This window comes from Desmodus rotundus, chromosome 8 (assembly GCF_022682495.2).
Source record: "Desmodus rotundus isolate HL8 chromosome 8, HLdesRot8A.1, whole genome shotgun sequence".
Classification (NCBI taxonomy): Eukaryota; Metazoa; Chordata; class Mammalia; order Chiroptera; family Phyllostomidae; genus Desmodus; species Desmodus rotundus.
In genome coordinates this window covers 77,354,864-77,374,329 of record NC_071394.1, presented here as the reverse complement: position 1 = coordinate 77,374,329, position 19,466 = coordinate 77,354,864, and the positions used below count along the sequence as shown (strand labels likewise).

The 19,466-nt window shown below is 40.5% G+C and overlaps 1 pseudogene; it reads right to left on the bottom strand.

Moving 5' to 3' along the window:
- Nucleotides 1-6,091: 6,091 nt before the first annotated feature.
- On the bottom strand, nt 6,092-19,234 carry LOC112301090 (large ribosomal subunit protein eL30 pseudogene; annotated as a pseudogene).
- Nucleotides 19,235-19,466: the final 232 nt, after the last annotated feature.

Genomic DNA, 19,466 nt, shown 5'->3' with positions numbered 1-19,466 from the left:
CCCTTATTCTCACCATATCTCTGACCTTGAGCCTTACACATACATGCTCATGGTTAACAAGATATGCAAATACCTTTGGATAGTAATGCATATGCTTGTATTTGCCTTATCAAAGCTTTTAATTAATATGAGATAAATACTCATAAAAATTATCTGGGCAGTTTTTTAACTTTCTGTACTCTAGGTATCTCTTATGTCTAGAGAAAAAAATATAGTATTAAAGATAGTATTTAGCATAGATAGTTGATTATACTGGTACAAGCATTGCAGAGAGATACAGGTGTGTCTATGCACAGGATGTGAATTCTTGCTTATTTTGAAAGTTGTATAGTTCATTCACATAACAAATTTAAGATAATATATTGCTTTAATATACCGACAATTATATTTTAAAGTTGTCATTTAAATCTTTAATTATTACCTAACATGTTTTACATCTACAAAAAGGTATGTGTTCTTTTTTTTTAAAGATTTTATTTATTTATTTTTAGAGAGAGAGGAAGAGAAGGAGAAATAGAGGGAAAGAAACATCAATGTGTGGTTACCTCTCATGTGCGCCATACTGGGCACCTGGCCTGCAACCCAGGCATGTGTCTTAGATTGGGAATTGAACCAGTGACCCCTTAGTTCCTAGGCCTGCACTCAATCCACTGAACTAAGCCAGCCCAGGCAAAGGTATGTATTCTTTATTACAATTTGTATATATGTACCAAAAGAGTTGTTAGAATTTAAAATTAGAATTGGGTCCTTTTGTGTAAAATGACTTGTTATTTTATATTCAGATCTACAGAGAAGTTTCTTTTTGTCACAGTTAACAGTTGGTAAACTATAAATGCTCATGTTTTTTGCATACTCTTCAACCATATTCTTAGTGATTCCAAGGATAACCTTAACCTAATTTTTTTGTTCAGTGTTAAAAATGCTACCACAGGAGCTACTGGTTGACATAGATGATGACATAGGCAGATATGGCTTGTCTTCTCCCACAACCACATCAAAATGAGAACTAAAATACAGAACAACCATCACTCAGGAACATCAGAAATAGAGTTGAATGGAAGTCTGACAACTATGTAATTGAAGAAACCACATCCATCCAGACTGGTAGGAGGGGCAGAATGGGCTGGCCCTATACCCACATGGATAAAAATTCAGGTGGGATGTCCTGGGAGTGAGGAGTCACAGACCCACCAGGCCCCTGAGGCCAGGATTCCAGTGCTAGGAAGGTAAGTCCCCACAACTTCTGGCTGCAAAAACCAGCGGGGATTGAGTTGGTGGAGGAGGCTGCTTAAGCCCTAAGCAATTCCTCTTAGGGACCCCACACACAGACTCACCTACTCAGACTCACTCCCTTTGAGCTCCAGCACCAGAGTGGCAGCCTGAAGTGCACTGGTGGTATACAGGGAGAAACTGAAGTGTCTGGCATCAGGTGAGCAGAAGCCATTGTCCCTTTGCTGAGCCCTCCCCCAACAGAGCTAGTAGGCTGGTACCATATCTGAGACTCCATCAGCCTGGCTAACTCTGTCTGACCCACATTGGAGGTCCACGGAGACTCTTCCCCACCCAATTTATGAGCCCACCCAAGCTGCTTTTCCATAAGAATGGCTGGTCTTGGCTCCTCAACCCTATCAACAACCAACAGCTGGCTTCAGTGAGCCTTGGCTGCAGACAGATTAGAGTCACAGCTTGGCTTCACCTGGGAATCTCCAGGCCCAGCAGCACAAGTAGCAGCCATCTCAGATTGCTTTACAGCTCAGGCAGGGTGCCTCGGGCAAAACACAGGTGGGGGCCGACCTTAACCGTCACCACCCAGGAAATCCTAGGGCCAAAACATCCAGCCGAGAGCTACAGAGCGCATCAGAGCACCACCACCCTGCTCCTACACAGCTGATCCTCCACGAAGGGCGGAGGTTGGTGGTGAGGGGTCACAGTCAGACCCTGCAGCTGACTTATAGGGAAATTATTTGTGTGGAATGGCAAATGTAGCCCAGCTCTATTGGAAAGCCCATAGGCACATGGTGACACGCAGGATGCCAAACTCACAGATTGGTTCTCCCATGGGAAATCAGGCCTGCATTATACCTAGGCTGCTTTGAGACTTGCTCTTCCTAAAATTCCCTCACCCTGAATTGAAGCAGCAAATGCTTACTGTATATCTTTAAAGTAACTTCCTGAAGTCTGTGCTAATTCTCCCAAGGATTGAAGTGTAACCAGACCAATTATTGTTATCGTTTCCTTGCATTTGCAACATTTTTTCCTTGTTAATCTGTAGGAAGTAATCAGTAACATCCTTTCCTTTGCTATCTGTAAAAAGTAATTACCCAAAGCAAACCTGAGCATAATGAATGAAAACCTACTCTGATGTACACTATTAGAAAGCCAATAAAAGCCTGTCAAGGCAAGGGTCGTGGTACTCTCCCCTTGAGAGAGTGGTCATGCTGTCCCTTTTCCTCCACAGGACTTCAGTAGTCCATGTGAATTTGTCTCATCTCATCCACAACGCTGTGCACACTACTGGCCAAAGTCCGCATCACTGACTGGTCTGGGTAAATCCCTCCCATTGATCTGCCAACAGCAACCGAGGCTCAACTATAAGAGGAGAGTGTGCTCAAGCCCACGTAAAGGGTGCACCTTGAGTACCCAGCTTGGGTGATAGGGGAGTCTGTGACACTGGACCCTACAGGACACCTATTAATCTAGGCCATACTACCAAGACGTATAGTCAAAGCAGCTCTACCTAATACATAGAAACAAACACAGGGAAGCTTCCAAAATGAGCAGACAAAGAAACATGGCCCAAATGAAAGAAGAGATCAAAATTTCAGAAAAAAAGCTACACAAAATGGAGATAAGCAATCTATCAGATGCAGATTTCAAAAAACTATTATAAGATTGCTCAAGGAACTTAGTGAAGACCTCAGCAGCATAAAAAAGACCAAGTCAGAAATAAGGATACACTAATTAAATAAAGAACAATTTACAGGGAAACAACAGTAAAATGGATGAGACCAAGAATCAAATCAAGGATTTGGAACATAAAGAAGCAAAAAACAATCATGTAGAACAAAAAGAAGAAAAAATAATCCAAAAAAATTAAAATAAGGACAGTGTAAACAGCCTCTGGGACAACTTTAAGAAGTCTAACATTCGCCTCATAGGGGTGCCAGAAGGAGAACGGAAAGAGCAAGAAATTGGAAATCTATGTGAAAAAATAGTGAATGAAAACTTCCCTAATTTGGCGAAGGAAATAGACATGCAAGTCTAGGAAGCATGGAGGGTCCCAATTATGATGGATGAAAAGAAGCTCACTCCAAGACACATCATTATTAAAAGGCCAAAGGTTAAAGATAAAGAGGGACTCTTTAAAGCAAGAAAAAAGAAGTTAGTTACCAGAAGGTTGCCAGATGGGAAAGGGGTGTGGAGGAATGGGTGAAGAGGTGAGGGGTTTAAGAAGTACAAATACGTAGTTATAGAATAGCCATGGGGATATACAGTATAGGAAATGGAGTAGCCAAAGAACTTATATACATAACCCATGAACAATGGTGGGAGGATTGCCTGAGGGAGTAGGGGGTCTGGGTGGAGGGGGCAAGGGGGAAAACTCAGGACAACTGTAATAACATAATCAATAAAATATCATTAAAAAATAAAAAATAAATGCTATCACAGTGTTAAATTTACCCTTTAGACATGGACAACTTCCAGAAATTAAATCAGTTCAGGTGTCTAGCATAATTGTCCTTACACAGGCTTGACAACTAACAAAAAAATGAAAGTGCAAATATTTATACTGATAGTAACTGTGCTTTTGGGTTAGTCTACAAATTCACCAATTTACAATCATTTAGAAACAAAGGTGTTTCTAACCTTGAAAAACCTGTGCTACGCATTAACGAACTCTTAGATGCTTTGCTGTTATTTAAGAACTTAGCTATAATAAAAATTAAAAAATCAAAGATGAAGATCTAGAATCTCACAGTAATGCTTTGGCTCACCACTATGTTAAGCAGCATTAACTTGGGTAATACTCTTAGAGTCACACAGACAAAAGTCTTCAGAGAAATTCAAAGAGGCTGTTATTAACTGTCAGAAAAAAGTCTAATTTAACTGAAGATGCTTATTACTGGTACATCTTGAGGTGACTTACTGATTACACTAAAGCACTTGAAAATGGCATTTAACAAAAATTCTTCAAATATGAAGCAAAGTTAAATCAGCAACAATATTAAATCAGCCCTGACGGGTGTGGCTCAGTTGTTGGGTGTCATCCCTTAAAGTGAAAGTTAGCAGCATTGGATTCCCAGTCAGGGTACATGCCTGGATTGTGGTTTAGGTCCCTGGGTCTGAGCGAATGAGAGAGGCAACCTATTGATGTTTCTCTCACATCATTGTTTCTCTTTCTCTCTATCTCCCTCCCTTCCCCTCGCTCTAAAAATAAATAATAAAATCTTTTTAAAAAACAAACAAAGCAAACAACTAGAACAGAAACAGATGCACAGAAATGGAGATCACATGGAGGGTTATCAGTGGCGAAGTGGGAGGAGGAGGGGGAAAAAGGTACAGAGAATAAGTAGCATAAATGGTAGGTAGAAAATAGACAGGGGGAGGTTAAGAATAGTGTAGGAAATGTAGAAGCCAAAGAACTTATATGTATGACGCATGGACATGAACTAAAGGGGAGGAATGAGGGTGGGAGGGGGTGTGCAGGGCAAAGGGGAATAAAGTGGGGGATGGAACAACTGTAATAGCGTAATCAATAAAATATATTTAAAAAAAGAAAGAAAAAATAATATTAAGCCAACACCGGGGGCCTGATTTAAGATGTAGATACCAAGGATGGTTTCCAAGCAAGTCTTATCTAGCAACCACACAATGCTGATAAAAAGATCAAGGTGGGTCATGGACAGGAACCAAGAGCCCCAGGGCTCTTTAAACACCTCCAAATGTCCTTCATTCAAATATATTTTGCATTGAACAGAAATATGTTCAATTTATTGTGCAATTGTTCTCAGGGTGCATGGAAGTTTTTCCTTGCTGAAGAACTATGCCCAAACCTGGGGGAAGACGAAGGTGGCTTGGTTTTGTTTTCCCATCCGGGAAATTCCCACTTACCTCTCTAATGATAGAGACACTGATTTAACTAGTACTGCTATTAAATAGTACTTTTACATAGAAGCTTCACTGTCCTTAACTGTAAGTCCTCAAGAACCACAGAGAGAATTAATAGAGTTCTAAAACTAAATAACAATGGTCAGGGGGGAGTGGGGAGGGGACAGTGAGGAGAGGGGATTACAGGAACTACTATAAAGGACACAGGGACAAAATCAAGGGGGAGGGTGGAGGTGGGGGAGGGAGGGGGGTTCAGCTGGGGTGGGGTGGAGGGATGGGGAGAAAAGGCACACAACTGTAATTGAATAACAATAAAAAATTAAAATTAAAAAAAAACAACAACTAAATGGGACAAAGTTCTCAGAAACCCTTGAATGCCCGCCACTCAAACTATCATTGTCTTTCAAATCTGTATTCTTTCTGGGGCCCACACGTTTTCTCCTTGTTCTGCAAAGGTGAAACTTTTGTAAAGGGGCAGGACTCCATGTTCTACCTGGGGTCCCCACTCTGCCTCCCGCATCTTCCAGAAGGGAGATTGCTGTAACAGATCTGTCCTCAACAGGTTTTACCCTACCCATGGTCCTTATGCATTTTAATTTGTTTGTCATAAATCGCCCTCCCACTGCTTCTCAACGCAAGCTCGCGGATAGACGGTTTGCCACTCCTTGCAAAGTTGGTACAGGGGAGCCCCTGCCCCTGGACACTCCTCCCAGAACCTGGGAAACTCCTGGTGCGATCCCCTTAACCCTGCCCAAACCTACTGACCTTTCGGGAAAATCCCCCTGCCCGATTACTGACCACAGTGGGACTGGTGCATTCGCGACCAAATAATTCTCGAGAGGCGAGCGTGAGGTAGCCCCAGGTCAGGCGAGGATGGGGGTTACTGAGATATATTGCCTGTCCCCTTCCCTTCTTTTCTCAAAGGAAGAACCACAGGATGGAAGGTCAGGGCTCAGATAAACAGCGGATGCCAAGCCCCTGTTCACAAGAAAGTGCAATTGCGCTGGGCGTGCCTCTGGAGGGTGGTGCTGCGTGGCCCGAAGTGCAAGCGCTCGGCGTCTCCACCTGCTGGTAATGTCAGTATTTTTAGGGATGAATTAAAGAGCAGTGACATTTTAAAATATGAACAAATAAAGTTAGGTCAGGCCTATCCAAGAGAGTCTTAAAAGAATGGTTGAAGGGCATGTAAAAAGCATTGAAAATTAACAATAATTTGTGACAAAAGGAATCAATTTATCTGGGCATAAAATGACTCAAATTTTTACATGAAATACCTAAATCATAATTTATTCCTTTGGTACGTTACTTATGTAACAAACTGTAGTAAAAGATCTATTGATACACAATGATACTGATATAAATTTATTTGTGTGGATTTAGGCATGCATCCATGGGTATACAAACATTTGGTGGTGATAATTTAAATTTTCTGGCTTTAGCATTAAAATACAATTGTCCTATACAAAGACCCATATACCTCTGCAATCCTTATATCTAGCATAATCAACATTTATATTATTTAGTATCTGCAGTTACCGTAATCCTCCCTCCCTCCCTTCCTTCTTTCCTTCCTTCCTTCCTTCCTTCCTTCCTTCCTTCCTTCCTCTCTCTCCCTCTCTTTGTCTTTCTGTCTTTCTCCTTTTTCTTTTTCTTCCTCCCTCCCTCCCTCCCTCCGTCCCTCCCTCCCTTTCTCTCTCTCTCTCTCTCTCTCTCTCTCTCTTTCTTTCTGTCTTTTTTCTCTGGACATAAAAGACACTCAGAGGACAGAAAGTTTAAAACCATCCAACTTTTTTTTTTTTCATAAATAAACCTTGCCCTGACCAGTGTGGCTCATTTGGTTGGAGCTTCATCCCATAAAATGAAGTGTCGCGTGTTTGATTTCAGTCAGGGCACATGCCTAGGTGGCCATTCTGTCCCTGGTTGGGGCACTTATGAGAGGCAACCCATTGATGTTTCTCTCTCTCTCTGTCCCTACCTTTCCCTCTCTCTAAAATCAACCAGCATGTCATTGAGTGAGGATAAAAAAATTAAAATTAGCCTTTATCTCCTACTATTTTAAAATTTGGAAAAGGCAAAATAAAAGGTATTCTAACCCTGACCTCTGACTCCGCAGCTCCTGTGCCCATGAGTGCATTCAACTTGTCAGTGCCATTGAGTCAGAAAACCCTAAGACCATACCTGTGATTGAATAAATTTAGCTTATTACTGGTTGCATTGAAGGAAAGTACACACCCTGAGAACTATCCAATGTCTCAGTAAGATGGTGTCTAGAAAGTACCTGTTATAGAATCAGATCCTTAGTTGGATGATTTGGGGAAGGTCTGAGGAAGTGAGGGTTTGCTTTAATTTCAGTGCTGTTAGAAAGTGGGGCCAATTCTACGATTGGGTGGTGCTTTTTGGATATACCAAGAAATAATTAGGTAATAATTTAAAGCTTTCTAACTATAGATTTAAAATACATTTAATTGTCGGTCTGTTAAATAAAACAACACGTCTTATTGAATTTATTATATGAGTGAACTGCAATAACTTTAAAAATAAACACATAGAAAACCGTGCATGTGCTCTCTCTCTAATTTCATACCCAGTATAATCAACTCCCTACATTATTATCTTTTTCACTTACGTAGTCTTTTCTTTCTTTTTCTGTAGACATTAGTGACACCTAGAGGACAGAAAGTTAAAAATGGTTCAGGTAATTTTTATGAGCATTAAAAATTTCATATTAAAAATGTCAAGGGGCAAATACAAACATATATGTATTATAATACAAAGACATTCACTTAATTCACTGATATTTTAAGAAATAAGGGGTCAATTAAAATTATGGTTTATAAACAGGGTTTTACATATATGTTTTTCTTTATGTAAGATGTACCTTTGTAATGAATATGTTTTGCTGTTTTATGTTTATCTCAGTTTACTCTAAGGAGCAATAAGATCTCCACTATGAAAGGAATGTCTGAGGCTGAGGAGGTTTACACCAATAGGAATTGTTTTCAATACTACTTCCTGTTTCCCTAAACTGAGAAGTATGTAAGATTTATGTGTGAGAGAAAAAAAAACAGAACTCAGAAAACAATTTTATCTTAATTGCTCTTATTTCTTATGAGTTAGAATAAGGTAAGGGTAATATAATCCATATATGTGGACATGAGCTCATATTTACACATTGTTCTCAATTGTAACTTCTCAGGAGTTCAAGCAAATATAGTTGCAAATTGCATGTATCTTCATAGACAAGGATGTATGTGTATAGACATGCATACATGTGTAAAGAATAAATCATGCTCAGGATCAGGCATTTGTTTCTAAAGAAAATTCTTCTCTTTAAGTATATTTTATTGATTAAGCTATTACAGTTGTCCCAATTTTTTCCCTTTTGCCCCCTCCACATGGTACCCCCTTTCACTCCAGCAATCACCCACTTACTTAGTTCATGTCCATGTTTGCACATGTAAGTTATTTGGATTCTCTATTTCCTATACTGTTCTTAACCTTCCCCTGTCAATTTTATACCTACCATGTATGCTACTTCTTCCCTGCACCTTTTCCCCCATTCCCAATCCCCGTCCCCTCCCTGCTGATAATCCTCCATGTGATCTCCATATCAATGACTCTGTTACTGTTCTGGTTGTTTGCTTAGTTTGTTTTTGTTTTTTAGATTCAGTTGTTGATAGTTGTGAGTTTGTTACCACTTTAATGTTCATAGTTTTGACCTTCTTTTTCTTAAATAAGACCCTTAACATTTCATGTAATGATGAATTACGTGATTCATTTCTTGTAATGATGCATTGAATGATGATGAATTCCTTTAGCTTTACCTTATCTGAGAAGCACTTTATCTGCCCTTCAATTCTAAATGATAGCTTTGCTGGATAGAGTATTCTTGATGGCAGGTCCTTGCTTTTCATCACTTTGAATACTTCTTGCCAGTCCCTTCTAGCCTGCAAAGCTTCTTTTGAGAAATCAGCTGGCAGTCTTATGGGAACTCCTTTGTAGGTAACTCTCTGCTTTTCTCTTGCTGCTTTTAAGATTCTCTCTTTATCTTTAATCTTTGGTATTTTAATTGTGTTGTGCCTTGGTGTGGCTCTCTTCAGGACCAACTTGTTTGGGACTCTCTGTGCTTCCTGGACTTGTATGTCTATTTTCTTTACCAAATTACGGAAGTTTTCTTTCATTATTTTTTTCAAATAAGTTTTCAATTTCTTGCTCTTCTTCTTCTCCTTCTGGCACTCCTATGATTCAGATGTTAGTACATTTAAAGCTGTCCCAGAGGTTACTAAGACACTCCTTGATTTTTGAATTCTTGTTTCTTCTTTCTGTTCTGGTTGAATGTTTATTTCTTCCTTTTGTTCCAAATCATTGATTTGAATCTGGCTTCCTTCCCTTCCCTGTTGGTTCCCTGTATATTTTTCTTTATTTCTCTTAGTGTGTCCTTCATTTCTTCCTTTATTTTGTGGTTGTACTCAGTGAGTTCTCTGAGCAACCTGATCAACAGTGTTTTGAACTCTGCATCTAATATGTTGGCTATCTCTATTTTGTTTAGTTCTTTTTCTGGGGTTTTGTTCTGTTCTTTCATTTGAGTCATATTTCTTTGTCTCCTCAATTTGGCAGCCTCCATGTGTTCGTTTCTGTGTATTAGATAGAGCTGCTTTACTCTCTGTCTTACTTTCATGGCCTATTGTAGAAAAGGCATCTGTAAATTGTGTGAGGTGGAGCTTTAAGAAATTGCCAGGGCAGGGCAACCTGCTTCACCATTTTGTGGCTCTGTGTGTAGAGCAGTAGGGGGCTTTAAGAATTGTACAATGCTGCTGCCTGGCATCTGGAAGCCTGCCTGACACTTGCCCTGCTTCCAGTCACCTCCTCCAACTCCTATATGCCATTAGCGCCTTTCCATCTGTTGCCATGGAGTTTGTGAACATCTTAAGCTCATGCAGGCCCTTTAAGCAGCAAAAATCCAGCAGTTTCTTCCACTGCCCCAACCATCACTGATTTTTACAGACAGAGGTAATGTGGGTTTATCTTTCCATTGCTGGAATCCTGGGCTGTGTGTTCTGGCCTTGGGCTGGGCTCACTTGCTCCCAAGGTATCCCTCCTGATTTTTATCCACCACATGTGAATGTGGGACCATCCATTACCCTGACACCGCTGCCCCCTCTTCCCACAATGAAGTTCTTCTGTGTCTCTTTATGGGCCTTGTTTTGAAGTCTATTTTGTCTGATATGTGTATTGCTACCCAGGCTCTTTTTTTACTGTCCATTTGCTTGGAATATTTTTTTCCAACCCTTCACTTTCAGTCTGTGTAGGTCTTTGGTTCTGAGGTGGGGTCTCTTGTAGGCAACATATGTGTAGGTCATGATTTCTTATTCATTCAGCTATTCTATGTCTTTTGATTGGAGCATTTAATCCATTTACATTTAAGGTTATTATTGATAGGTACTTATTCATTGCCATTTTACTTCCTTCATACCTGTGTTCCCCTCTCTCTCACTCTTTTTCTTCATCTTCTTAAAGGAGTCCCTTTAGCATATCTTGCAATGCTGGTTTGGTGGAGGTATATTTTTTTAGCCTTATTTTGTCTGGGAAACTCCTTATTTCACCTTTCATTTTAAACGAGAGCCTTGCTGGGTAGAGTAGTCTTGGTTTCATGCCTTTGCTTTTCATTACTTGGAATATTCCTTGCCATTCTCTTCTGACTTGTCATGATTCTGTTGAGAAGTCAGTTGCTAGTCTTTTGGGGGCTCCCTTATATATTACTTCCTGTTTCTCCCTTGCTTCAAGATTCTCACTTCATCTTTGAATTTTGCCATTTTAATTATGATGTGTCTTGGAGTGGACCTCTTTGGGTTCCTCTTGATTGGGACCCTCTGTGCTTGCTGGATTTCTGTGACTTTTTTTCTCATCAAATTAGGGAAGTTTTCCATCATTATTTTTTCAAAAGTGTTTTCTATCCCTTGCTCCTCTTCTTTTCCTTCTAGTATCCCTATTATATGGATATTATAATAAGAGAACTGTCCTGCAGTTCTCTTAACCCTCCTTCATTCTTTTTTAGTCTTTTTTCCTTTTGTTGCTCTTTCCTGGGTTTTTTTTCCACCTTGTCTTCCAGCTTAATGATTCAATCCTCTGCTTCATTTAGCCTGATTTTGATTCCTTGTACTGTGTTTTCAATTCAGAGATTATATTCTTCATTTCCTCTTGGTGCTTGTTGGTTGTTTCTATGACCTTTTTCATGTTGACATAGCTATAGTAAGTTCCTCGTAGCTTTCCTGTAGTTTTTGGTAATTCTCACTGAGCTCATTGGTTCTTTATAACCATTGTTTTGAACTTAGTGTCTGATAGTTGACTAGCCTCTATTTCATTTCTCACTCTTTCTGAGGATTCCTCCTTTCCTTTTGATTGGGGGTTGTTTCTTTGTCTTCTCATTATTTGTGAGACACTTCTTGTTTGCTTCTGCTTCTTAAAATGATCTGTTTTGACTCCCTGAGTGTTTGGTGTGAACTTCTATGGTAGGAGACCTGTGAGATTCAGTGGTGCAGTCTCCTTGATCTCCTGAACTTGATGATCTTGGGATGCCCTTTATGCCATTTGTTAGCTTCTGAATGTAATTGGGTTTTGATTGTTGTTGGATCACTTTTTCATGGGTCCTTCCCTCCAGCTGGTTGACTGATGGTCACTCTGCCCACCACGCCTTGTGTGTTGTTGTGCAGATGCTGCCAGAAAAAAACCACAAAGCCCAGGAAACAAACCCACACCCACAAAAATAACTCCCCCCTGCAATCCCACTATCAAGAGCAAATTGACTAGTGTTAATAAGGGTATAAAGAGATTAAGACTATTATAAGAAAAGAGAGCGAATATGAGATGACCTACTGAAAGAAAAATGATTTTGAGAGGGCAGAGGGAGGAACACTAATAAGAGTTGAGAGGTGGAGCAATACGAAGAGAGAAAGTTAAATTTACATCATGAATAAAAAAGAGAATTAGAAGGCAGAATATGCACAAACTTGATGCGCAAGAAATGAATGTTAAAAAGTTATGCAGTAAAGACAATATCTCAAATCATGGAGAAGACCGCAGTGGATTTTGTCTCGGTAGCCTCTAGTATTTAGCAGTTTTTCCTTTTTTGATCTGCCTCTGGTGATGTCAGATGTTTAACCCATCTGAAATTAGGCAGCCTGTTTGAGACTTCCAGGGATCTACTGTCTGAGGCTGACTCTGTCATATGCTAATCTAGTCACTGTTCACTCAGCAGTCAGGCTTAAGCACCACAGGGCCAGGGCAGAGTCCTTCCTGGGATTGGGGCTATTGTTTCCCCTCAGGCTGCTGCTGCTTGGAGGGGAGTGGTCTGCCTGAGCATGATGGCTGCTGCCATATGAGGGATGACTCAGCACCAGGATTCCTGCGGCTACTCTCTCAGCTCTCTCCCCAAAGTTTCCATCCCCAGTCCCTCCTCAGGCATCTCTAGCCCACTCTGACCCCACCTTTGCTGGAGCCCCAGGTAAGTGGCTACAAATGAAAATGTGTACATGGCCCTTTAAATGGCTCTTCGCGTCTTCAGCCATCCGTCTTTGACAGAGATCAACCCTCCCGCTTTTTGCTGCTGGGTTGTTGTCTATGTACATTTTGGGCTCTGGTGTTCTAGGCTGAGGGTCCCAGCTTAGGGTTTAGACCTCATTCTTCTCAGGGGGATCCAACCGGCCATTTAATTATCCCCCCTGTGCTGCTGCCTGTGGGTGCTCAGCCAGCCTTCTCAAGTCTCCACAGCATTCCTTACCAGTCAGGTTGTGCTGAAGCTGATTCTTCTTTCTGTCTGAGGTTATATGGCTTCTCTCTTGCTACTATTGTTCAATTGTTTGTTCCTGGTGACTACTCCACAATTTAGTTGTAATTCCAGATTGGTCCTGGGAGGAGGTTAGTATGACTTCCATTCACTCCTCTGCCGTCTTGCCAAATTCCTGGGAATCTCTTTTGAATGTGCCTTCTTTAAATCCTTGGTTGTCAGACTTCCATACAGCTTGATTTTCTGATGGTTCTGGGTGTTATTTGTTTTTGAGTTCTGGTTGCAATTCTTTCAATGGTTGTGCAGAGGCAAAGCGAGTCTACCTACGATTCCATCTTGACCAGAAGTCCTCTAAAGAAAATCTTTAATTACTATTAGAATTAACGGAATTGAACCCATGTTTTAATTGAGGCAAATTGATGAGAAACACATAGTCTCCCCAGCTGCACTTTCTTACTTTGAAGTAGAACATATGAAAACAAATCAAAGCAGCATATTTGAAAACACATGGTAGAAGCGTAAGTAAGCAAGTTCAGAATTATACATCGGTCTCAATAGTACATTCATATTGTGAGTTATAAGGAATCTAGAAAAACTAGAGTGTAACTATGCAAGATTTCATGTTGAAACTCAACTTGCTGATGGAAAGGCTCAAAGAACCTGCCCCTCAAACTGACTCTGATATCACCCTGCCACCATCTCTGATCTTCCATTCATTAGAAGTTACCCTGAAATTAACCTTTATCCTGACCCTAACAATGACCCTGATCTAATCTGTGACTGAGATCAACACCCTGAACTTGACTCTGAAGTTGCCCTTAACTTTTATACTTCTCTAACTTTGACCCTATTCCTGAAACCTACCTTCATCCTGACTAAACTTCCTAAACTTCCACCTAATTCTTACTCTGAAACCTTAAACTACCCTGACCCACACTAGAATCCTCACTGACATTTATCCTTAACCTGATTTGACTGTCATCCTGAACTTTAGCCTGAATCTGATAGTTACCCTGACCCTCCTTTGAATGTGACTTTGATCTTCACCTCAAACTATACAATCACCCTGACTCTCACCCTGAATCAGACTTTTATCCTGCTCCTGATTCTGACCCTCACCCTGAACCTGGCTTGAACCCAACACTCACCATATCCTGCCCTGACTTGCCCTATATATTACCCTTACACTGATCTGAATTTTGAAGCTGAACTGACTATAACCTTCATTCCGACCTTCAGGTGACCCTGACTCTTACCTTGATAATCAACCTGACACTGACCTGGACCATCAACCTGACCCTTTATATGAAATGTATGCTCACCCTTACCTTGATACTGACCATCATTTCTCTCTGACTCTGACCCTATTCATTGCCATCACCTACCTTGATCCTCACTTGAACTTCACCCTCATCCTACCCTCACCATGTCTACAACCTTCATCTTTACCCACACATTTATATTAACCCTGAACTACCTTCATCTGAAAATGCATCTGGTACTTGCCCCTCACCCACAACCTCATACTAATCTTATCTACCATCATGAACCTGATGTTAGCCCTCACCTATACCCTGATTCTCACCCTCACCCTCACAGAGACCATTTCCTTCACCCTGCACTTGACTCTCCGACCCTCACCATAGTTTAAACTTCATCCTCATGTGGACCTGACACTGACCCTAATATTCATCTTGATACTACTTCTAACCTTCACCTTTATCCTTAAGCTGATGCTGACCGTGAAGTCTGCCTGACATCATCACATTCACCTGACACTCACCCTGATCCTGACTCCTGACCATGACTCTGACCCAGATTCTTCCTGACTCTGACTTGAAGTTTGCTCTGATCCTGACCTTGATGCTGGCCTGATACTGACATTCACATAGATCCTGACCCTTACTTTGACCTTCTACTTAATTTTTACCTTCACATTGAAGTGGACCCTGACTCTAAATCTAAACCTAACTTAAACTTCACTATGGCCAAACCCTGACAATCATTCTCATGGACATCCAGATCTACCCTATTCCTCATTATGTCCCTGACATCCACCCTCACACTGACCCTGACACTGAACTTCACCCTGAATCTGACTCTGACCTTGAGTTATACCTGACTTTCACAGGGATCCTCATTATCATGACCTTGACTCTGACCTAGAACTTTACCCTCCCACTCATCCTGACCGTACACTTGACCTGAAACTTACTTGACACTAATGCTAACTTTCATCCTGGCTCTACTCCTCACCATGATTCTGATCTTGACCCTCACACCCTCAAACTCATTCTGACTCAGACCCTCACCTTCACTGTGTTCCTGATACTACACTTGATCCTCATCAACATCCTAATGCTGACTGATGTTCACCCTAACTCTTAATCTGTCCTAACCTTCATGCTTACTATTAACCTGACCTTGGTATTGACTGTGACATTAACACTTATCTTTACTTTCACAATAGCATGCTTTGACACTGATCCTTACTTTGATTCCTCCCTTACTCTGACCCTTAAACTCATTTTGAGCCTGACACCCTCCCTGACTGTGAGTTTACCTTGACCCTCACCTGAACCTAATCATCACCTGATCTTGAACTGATCCTGGAGCTGACTTGAAACTGAACTTTAAATGTAACCCTCACCCTTACCATGACTCTGACCTTCCCCTTGACCATGGTCCTAAATCACACCCCTCACCTGATCTTTATATATATCCTCACTCTTTTCATGATCCTTACCCTCAAATCTGACTTTTACCCTCATGCCTGACTCTCTCTGACTCTTTTACCTCTCCCACCCTTACAATGATCTGTACTTGACACTGAACTTGACCCTGCCCCTGACCATCACCCCGAACCTGAACAATGTCCTGACTTCAACCCTAATGCTCACTCCAACCCTGACACTACCCTCATTATTAACCTGAATCTTACCCTACCTTTACCCTGATCCTTACAATGACCCTGAGTGTGAACTAAATCATACATTAACTCTTATTTTACACCGATACTGAACTTGACCTTGACCCTCACCCTGACTCTTACCCTTGCTCCTACCTGCCCTGAACAGTGACTCATACTAAATCTGGCCCTCACTATCACTTTGACTCTGATCCTAACCATCATCCTGACTCTGAAAATGACTTTGAATATAATCCACACTTTACTGGACTCTCATTCTGACCCTGACCCTCACCATGAGCCTGACATTGACCTTGATCCTGAACCTGACCCTGTCCCTGTCACTGTCACTGACATAGACCCTGAAATGTACTCACCCTCACCTTGACTCTTACCTTCATCCTCATTCTGTTGCTGACCCTGAATCTGTACCTGACCATTCTTCATCTTTTTTTCTGACATTAAACCCTTTACTGACCCAGATCCTAACCCTGATCTGATCTCAACCCTTATCCTGATTCTTACTGGACCTTGCATCTCACCCCTACCAATACATTGACTCTGACCCCCATCCTCACCCTGTCCTGACCCTGACCTGAAACTTACCCTTACCCTAATCCTGACTTTCATTATCACCCTGAAGTTAATTCTAACCATCACTGGATCCACACAGTGACCCTAATCCTGTCCTTCCTTTCAACCACACCTGGAACCTGACATGAACCATCATCACCAAATCGAGTTTGATATCTTCTTTTGAGCATGATATCTTCTTTTTAAAAAAACAATTTATTGTATTTTTCCATTACCATTTAACCCCCTTATATCCCCTTCCCCTGGCATGACATCTTCTTGTCTGCACACATACTCTAGCTTCATCTGGGTTTCTTATAACTTGCAATAAGGACATACTTTTGAGATCTACATGTATTTGCCAACTTGCTTATACTTAGGCTGTTTATTTTCAAATACACTGCTTTTGTTCATGTTAATATAGTCCAATACAATAAGGTTTTAAAAAAGCAAATATATAATGGCAAATATATTCCTATTTGCTACTATGGTAAATTATCCCTGTGATAGCTTAAGGGTAGGAGGGCTGAAAATTGTTCTAAACTTTTCCAGGGTTCTGAACTAATTCAAACCCTCTAAGAAGGTCATCTGGATGGCTAGGGAGACCACTGTCTTTCTTGGCCCCACCTACTGTCCACGGTCTTCAATACTTTTCCCCTGGCAGGTGCTGGAGGAGCAGATTGCTGGCACAATCCAGGCAGCAAGGAAGGGAGGGAGGAACAGGACACGGGACTCAGTTCCTGGCCTGGCTAGTGGCTTGCAGCTGCAGGCCTAAGTGTAATGGCCATTGAAATGGATTCTTTAGCATCCTTTTACTAAATAAAATGTATTACCAAGGTTATAAGCAGAGGAAACTCTACAAATGCACTTCAGCGTGCCTAACCAGAGCAAAAGAGATCAATGGTTCGTGTACTTTCAAGATCTCCACAGAAGGAAAACAAACAAACAAACAACCTGTGCTTATGTTTTCAGAAGCTATTTTTATAAAAGTTATTTTAAAACATTGAAAAAAATGACTTGAAAGGGCACAAACCTATGCATGTTATAAAACCAAAATCCGAAATTACTTTTAGAGGTAGCATAAACTTTAGCGAGTTCATCCTGGAGATGGTTTCCTTTGAGAACTTTCTTATTTAAACAATGCCACTGAACTAGTTTAGAGCAATTGACAAAGTGGGGAAGATATCTTAAGACTACAGAATACTTTCTAGGTGACAGACACAGCCCAAGATTTTCATAAATGAGAAAAGACAGTAAAAAGACAGTACTTTCCTTCACAGACAGTAACCCAGCAGATCCCCAGAGCAGCCCATGGTCATGGTGGAAGGAAGACAACTGATTGTTCATGGTTTTAATCATATTTTTTTTGACTGCGCTCCCTTTTCCTCCCTACCAGAGGAAAATAGACCAGTAAGAAAATCTAAAGTCTTGATATGAAGAAAAGAGGAAGAAATGAGCATAACATTTTAAAAATGGAAGCTTTTCTCGATCAAATAGAATCTGTTTTCAACGTGCCAAGTGAGTGAATGGTTTTTAATCCTTCAGTATAAATACTGTTCCTTCACATTGCATATTAGGAACTGATCTTGTCATATCATTTCTGACTTGGTTGTAAACCCAATCAACATGAGAAATGAGTGTTTCTTATGTAGACACAGGCACCATAGTCTTGAACAGACAAGGCAGATAGAAGCAGTATGAAACTACCAAAACCTAAGGAACACAGGCCCGATACAGAGTATTTTATATTACACAGGACAGGAGATTAAAGCAGAAGCAAACAATAACTGCTGTGAAGCCCTGAAAGCAGGTGAGTTTCCTATAAAAGCTCATTTAAGAAAGAAAAAAAATCTTATTGCCAAGTTTACTTCAATAAGGGTGTTTAGATGTCTCAAAATTATGGCATCATAGGAGTCACCTGAGAAACTTGCTAACTATCAGGACCTTTTTGTACAGCTCTGATTTCACCCCCATGTGGTCCTACACATCAGTAGGCTTCTGAGAAGCCGTTAAGAAACCCCATTTCAAAAAGAAAGAAGATACAAAAAAAAGGAAGGTGTTCTCTTTTTTCCCCAGAAGTTATGTGGGTCTCCATTTAAATAACTCCAACGGTGAGTGTTTGACTGACAATCCTAAAGCTGCAGATATCGTTCAGTCTCTAACACGTACTTTGTTGGAGACCAAGGGTAAATTTACAATTAAAAATGATGTATATTAAATTGTACTTAACTAAATAACATAATAGTGGATGTCTTCTTAAATGGCTTATTTTAAATAATTCTTACAATAATACAATTCATTAAAATCTAATATGTGGACTAAATTGTAATTTTTAGATTTTTAACTAACTTAAAAAACTTAGGCCAAGTTTAATTAATAAATTATCTTTAAATGCCTATAATTTCTTTAAGAAATTACAAAAACCACTGACTAAATATAATTTTTAATTTTAATTTACCTTTTTTTTAAAAAAAAACAAGCTCTGGCTAGTTTTATTAAAGAAAAAATTTTCATGATTTCCTTTTCACCAGTCTGTTCTGGCATGCTTCTAATGACACCAGAGCCACCTGGATCACATGGTAGCCAATGTGCACACTCTAGTATTTTCCACACGCTGTGCCCTATTCAATATCATTGCCACTGTAGGGATGGACGCAAGTCTTGGACAACATGGTATAACACTCTATTTCAGATCTCCTCAAGGCTGAACAGTTCTTGGTGAGGATGACCAGTTTCACTTTGCTTTATTTGATTATTTTGAGTCTATTTGTACCCAGAATGTACTTTCCACCTTTCAAAACAGATAGGAACCTAGTGTTGATGGGCAGCAGTGACTTTTTCATCTTCTTTGCATACATCATCCTTCCTGCCTTAGGTGCAGGACCACCCCCAACCCAGAGCAACTGCCAAGATGGCCGAGAAGCAAGAAAGCTAATTTACCCATATTTCTTTAAAATTTTTTTATTTATTGATTTTTAGAAAGAGAGAGAGAGAGAGAGAGAATTGTTGTTCCACTTATTTATGCATTCATTGGTTGATTCTTGTATGTGCCCTGACCTGGGATTGAACCTGCAACCTTGGTGTGTCTGAAGT